The sequence below is a fragment of the Marmota monax genome, unplaced genomic scaffold (genome assembly GCF_021218885.2).
Source record: "Marmota monax isolate L192 unplaced genomic scaffold, Marmota_monax_Labrador192_F-V1.1 WCK01_AAM20220418_F8-fsc00130, whole genome shotgun sequence".
NCBI classification, from domain to species: Eukaryota; Metazoa; Chordata; class Mammalia; order Rodentia; family Sciuridae; genus Marmota; species Marmota monax.
The window spans coordinates 3,729,553-3,735,853 of record NW_026693244.1 but is presented as its reverse complement, the minus strand read 5'-3'; positions in this window follow the sequence as shown (position 1 = coordinate 3,735,853).

Here is a 6,301-nt window from a genome sequence, read left to right as displayed (position 1 = left end):
CCAGGATTTAGGAACTCATGCTTCCTTATGATTATGACAGGAAGTTAAGATGGACCTGAGCAGTTAACGGAGCCTCAGCTCACTCTCAAGTGAGAGACAGAAGTCCTTCTGTCACACAATCCATGAGATATGTGAGCAAGAAGTTGCCAATGGGATGCCGTTTACTATCCATGATGAAAATAGCTGCCTCCTCTGTAGAGCCCATGGACATTATCAGTCCAAAGACCAGAGTCCTGTAGGCTCTGGTGCAATGCCACATGGTCCTGTGTTTTGACCACTGCAGCCTCTGGCACTCTCATTCTGTCACGTATACCATATTTTATTTATCCATTCATCTGTTGGTGGCACCAAGAATGATTCCATATCTTAGTTATTGCAACATACAAGTATTTCTTTGGTAGGCTGATCCCATTTCCTGTGGAGTGTAATCATTTCCTTTCCCTTGGTATATACTCCTTAGAAAATATACCCAGGAATGGGATAGATGGATCATATGATAGATCTGTTTTTAGTTTTTTTTGATACTAAAACATACTGTTCTCTATAATGGCCATACATCCCCAACAACAGTGTAAAGTTCCCTTTCTCCACATCCTCCCTAGCCTTTGTTATTTTGTGTGTGTGTGTGTGTGTGTATGTTTGTGTGTGTATGTGTGTTTAATAATAAACACTCTGACTGGGGTGAGATGACATCTCATTATAGTTTTGATTAGTATTTCCCTCATGGCTAATGATATTGACTTAACCCATAGTGCCCTTTTGATATTCATAATTTATCTATTTTGTTCAAGGTATCCCTCCTTTTCTCTAACACTTTGGTACTTTTTTTCTGTGTCTCACAACATCTCACTTGTTATTTTTGAAATTTTCAGATTTTTACTTATTGGAAGCAGACATTGATTTCAACAACTTCACAATGCATACTGTAGTGAATTTCATTCAAGTTGTTTCTTAGAAATCTCTCAATGCAGACTGATGGCATCGGTCCAGAGTCTAATTCAAGAAAAGTAAGTTGGGTCAAAACAATGCTCTTTGGGTGTGCAGGTCTTTGACTCCCTGACTTGTCATTATTCTCTTATTTATAATATGTGTCATATTTCCTCCTTACTTCCTTTATGGACAAAGGATTGTGTGTTTTCCTGTAGAGAAATGAACGTGGCTCAAAGCACGTAGTAAATTCCCACCTATGGTTTGAATGATTTTAAAGATACTAGGGCATTTCAGAAACTCTGATGGACTTTACATGGATGGATGTCCTGCAAAGTGGTCTTCCTAACTCACAAGGAGGCCCTCTTGATCTTCTGTTGTGTTTTCAATGTTCTGTGGACAGTCAAGAAAAATGTGTACAGCTGTATACCCATGTTCTCTTCCCTCTTCCCTATGAATATAAATAATAATTAAGGCCAATGAAATTTATTAAGCCTTAAGGGCATGTTTCTATTTGCTCTGAAATTTTGCTTTTGACTAAGAGAAAATTAAAATTCAAGAATGCTTGGGCTCTTGGATGTTCATTTCCTTTTCAAAACTTTGTCTCAGTGCATAGCTGCCTTGGCATATTTTTGCCAGCCACTGAACGAAAGATCATATTTTACCCCAGCATTTGTCTTCATTTCAGCAATGAAAATATAAGTGTTCAAAAAGCTTTGGCAGCCCAATTTAGAACTGAGGAGGTGATTTTTCTTACATAGCAATTCTTAATATTGAGAAAAAAAACACTGATATTGATGGGATTCCATGCTAAAATCCAGTAAACTATAGCATCTTTTATAAAAAGAAGCAAGAGATAATAAAAATCAGATCTTTAAACAATCATTGAAGCCTTTTCTAATATGAAAACAGGTTTTGATTCTTTACTCCAAGATCTGGCAGTGCTAGCTGGAAATGAAATGGTGAGAGTTTGTATAATATGAACAGTCTACTTTCGCCATGAATCCCTTCCGTCAGAATTTCATATTCTTGAACTCTAGAGTTCTTTCCTGGTAAAGAAACCACATGTATGTTGTTAGTGGTTTCTCTATGATAATAAAGCAATTAGAGTTGGGTACTATTCTAATCAAGGCTATATAGACACATACTTTCATAAAGAGTGGAAAAAGGGATCACAGATAAGTGAACAGCAGTGGTTTTTGATTATGAGGCTTTGCTCAAATTTCTGAGGGATTCTTTTCATTCCTTTACAAGAAGAATGTAGTTTTTGGCCTGAAAATAGTTGAGAGGGGAAGGGTCATTTTGTTCTAATGCTCTAGTGTAAAAATCTTCACAGATTTGGGGAACTTGTCTTCTCAACCCAGATAAATTGGAAAAGTATTTTGATTTGCCTGTGCTTCAGGGAATTTCCAGGTGACCAACTAGGGAACTGGATCCAAATAGGTATAAAGCTTCATTCGTGACAACATGCATTCTAACACTGGAACTGACCTTTGAAAACATTTGTTTGTTGGGGACTCCAGACAGATCCTAATTAGATAACATTTTCCACATCTTCAACTCATCAGCCAGCTGGCAGAGATAATCGAGGACCATTAGCGAAAACAGCATCATCATCTTTAGGTTAATGTGAATAAAATGAAAAATGAAAAAGAGGAGCCAGTGACAGATCATGGGCTTTGTAAACTGGTATCAAAGAAACCCCCTTTCAGACTCAGAATTGCACTGAAAGTTATAAATAGCATGGTGTAGAAAGGGTTCCTTGCTTTAACTCACAGAAAACAAAAATCAGTAAATCAGTGGTGGTTTTTCTGATTACTGCTAAAAATACAGATCAGAGGTAAAGTAAAAGAAAAAAAATTACCATCAAACCAATCCAAAGCAAAGCCATAATATCCAATACTTTGGACAAAAATAGATTCTAGTTCTGTCATTAGATCAAAGACTGCAGTGAAAAAAAAAAGTAAGACTGGAGAAAAAATTAAAAGTAGTTGTTCAAAATTCTTATCATTAGAAACAATATTCTTATCATTAAAATGAAAATTATCACACCATCAATGAAAACAAGTATTCTTTTAGTAGGCCACAGAGCCTCAGCATGCATGACAAAAAAACAACATAGGCTTAATGGGTATTGGGTCATGCCACTAAAAAATATTTAATAATTGTGTCCTGTTTCTTTTTTCTAATTTTATTTAGCTTTCACTTTTATATATCTTTGACATAGCATAGAAATCTAAGTAATTTGGACTGTGATTGAGTTACTTACAAGCTTGACTTCTGCAACAAAAATCCAAAAATAACAGTGGCTTAACTAGGCTAGAAGCGAATTTCTCTTTCATGTAGCAGTTTGAATGTAGTGGGCATGGTGTCTGGGACCCAAACTCCTAGCTTTTTGTTCTACCTTCTTCAACTGACATCTTCTATTTGTGTTCTAAAATATCCATTTAACTCCTATCTTCAGGTCTTCTTGCCCAGCTATATTTTCTTATAAAAGGGTGACAAAAGGGTTTATCCCTTTTCTTTCAGGACAGGTTTCAAAATCTTTACACATCACTTTGATTCATGTTCATTTGATCTGAACTTGGTTACATGACTACACTTCGCTAAAAGGAAGGTTGAACAGTGTAGTCTTGTAATTGCAAGCTGTGTGCCCATATTAAAACATAGTAAGTTGATGCTTAATTTGTTTTTAAGGAAAGTCTACAGTTCTTTTTTAAAAATATTTTTAGTTGTAGATGGACACATGCCTTTATTTATTTATTTACTTACTTATTTATTATGTGGTGCTGAGGATTGAACCCAGTGCCTCACATGTGTGAAACAAGCACTCTACCACTGAACCACAACCCCAGCCTCTGATGCTGATTTTTAATGCCTAGTTCTCATGTCACTTGGTTTTCAGGGCTTTTACTATTTTAGGGAAAAAATATTTCCAGATATCACTTTATATACTCTGGCAAGAGTTAAGTATGATTTCTGTCTACTAGAAACTTACACTAATATTATTTGCGCAACTGTGTTAAGTCCTCCCTGACATTAGGCTAAATGTATATATCATCTATGCTTACTTTTAAGATGGCACTCAAGTCCCACTACACTGTATGCTTTGGAGACTTGAATTGTTGGATTTACTGTTTGGGAATGTGTAAACATGAAATTTTGGGTTTTGCTGGAAGGGGGTGAGGGTGGTAATTTGAAGGAACAACTAGAGAAGCTGGACAAAACTTTTTAAACATTTGACAGCATCAAAGAGGAAACAAGCCAGTGATATGTACTGGGGCCATATCCCAAGAGAAACAATAAGCTGAGAAAAGGTGTTTGGAGTTACTTTGCTCCTAAGGGCAACTGTAGACTGTGAAAAGAACCTGAGCAGAGAGCATTCTTCAGACTCAGTGATGTGTTCACTCCTTGGTAATCCTCAAGCCAGAGAGCTAGGACCTATATAATTTCAGTATGAGTTATGCTTTAATTTATTCAAAGAAGTATGTTTTTAAATTAAATGAAACAAATTATATAGAAAATAATTTAACAATCACCTATCAATTTGAGATTAGGTAGATTTTATAATTCTAAAAATTACTTTACATTTACCTCTGTTTTATAATAAAGAATATGTTTTTGAGACAGCTAGAGTTCTGCCCCTATCAGTGAACCACTTTCTTAGGAAATTGTATAATTATGTTCTTGCTACATTCCTGTGCATGAGCTTTTTACTAGGTATAAACATGCATAATGAATTTGGATTAACACTTTGGGTTTCAAGTTTCCTATAGGATCCAGCAAGTAAAGATAATTTGCTTTTATCACTTAATCTTGTTTTTGAGATCTATCCATGTTACTGTGTATAGGTAAATTTTATTTACTTAAGCTTCTATATATAACTACAATGTCTAAATAAGCCAACTTATCATCTATTCCCCTACTGAAGGGCAATTACATGATCTACACATTTTTGCTGTTAAACACAATATAGCTGTGAAAATCTCTATTCATCTTTGTTCACATGTTTGAAAACTCCTGATCTCAGACATACAGAAAGGAGTCTCCAGCACACTGGAGGATACACATCCTCAACCTGACTGCATGATGTCAAATTACTCTTGGAAATAGTTGTAATAATCATATTTCCACAGTCAATGAGCAAGATTTTGTCTTTTCCCACTTTTGCCAGACCTTGGGGATTATAAGGCTATGAAGATGATGTTGGGGGGAATTTAAAGTGATATATCAATGTTGTTTAATTTTGTTGGGGGGGAATTTAAAGTGATATATCAATGTTGTTTAATTTATATTTCCTAATTGTTCATGGAGTTGAACAGAATGTATTGGCATTATTTTTTCCCTTGTAAATTGTATGATTGAAATTGACCATTTGTGTCAGTCGCAGTGGCACATACCTATAATCCCAGTGGCTCTGAAGGCTTAGATAGGAGGATTGTGAGTTCAAAACCAGCCTCAGCAATGGTGAGGCACTAAGCAACTCAATGAGACCCTGTCTCTAAATAAAATACAAAATAGGGCTTGGGATGTGACTCAGTGGTTGAGTGCCCCTGAGTTCAATCCCCAGTATCCCTCCTCCTCCCCCCACCCCCCCCAAAAAAAAACAATCATTTGTCTATTTGGTTGATTGGTGCTTTTCTCAATGATTTTTAGGAGATTTGAAATTATATGTTAGAACTTTATTCTTTATCTAACAAATGAGTTGCATATATTTTCTCCCAATAGATGACAAGTTTTAAAGAAACGGCTTTTATCATTATTCAAAGAAGCTTTTATTTATTAGTGATAATACCAAATGTCATTCTTTATATTTTTCTTTATCTTAATTGAGAAGTAATCTTTATTTCAATGACAAAACTTTTTCACCTTATAAAGTTTTGCTTTCAAATCCAAGTCATCGATTCATCTGGGGTTAATGTATGTGTTTGGTTTTAGTCAGCTTTTTTGATAACAAGAACAAATTAAGAGGAGGAAAATTTATTTTGGGGCTCACAGTTTCAGAGGTCTCAGTCCATAGATGGCTGACTCCATTACTGTAGACTATGAAAAGACATGATGTTTTGCCTTATCTCAAGCCACTTATCTCATGGCTTGAGATAAGGCAAAACATCATGGGAGAAGTGTGTGATAGAGGAAAGCAGCAGGAAATGTGGCACCAGAGAGAGACTCCACTCACCAGGGACAAAAGATATATCCCAAAGCACACCACTAATAACCCTGCTCCTCCAGGCACACACTTCTCAACTTCAGTTACCACTCAGTTAATCCCTATCAGGAGATGAATGAACTGTTTGGGTTAAGGCTCTCATAACCCAATCATTTCACTTCTAAATTTCTTGCACTGGTATTATTCAAAGAGGTACAAGGTAAT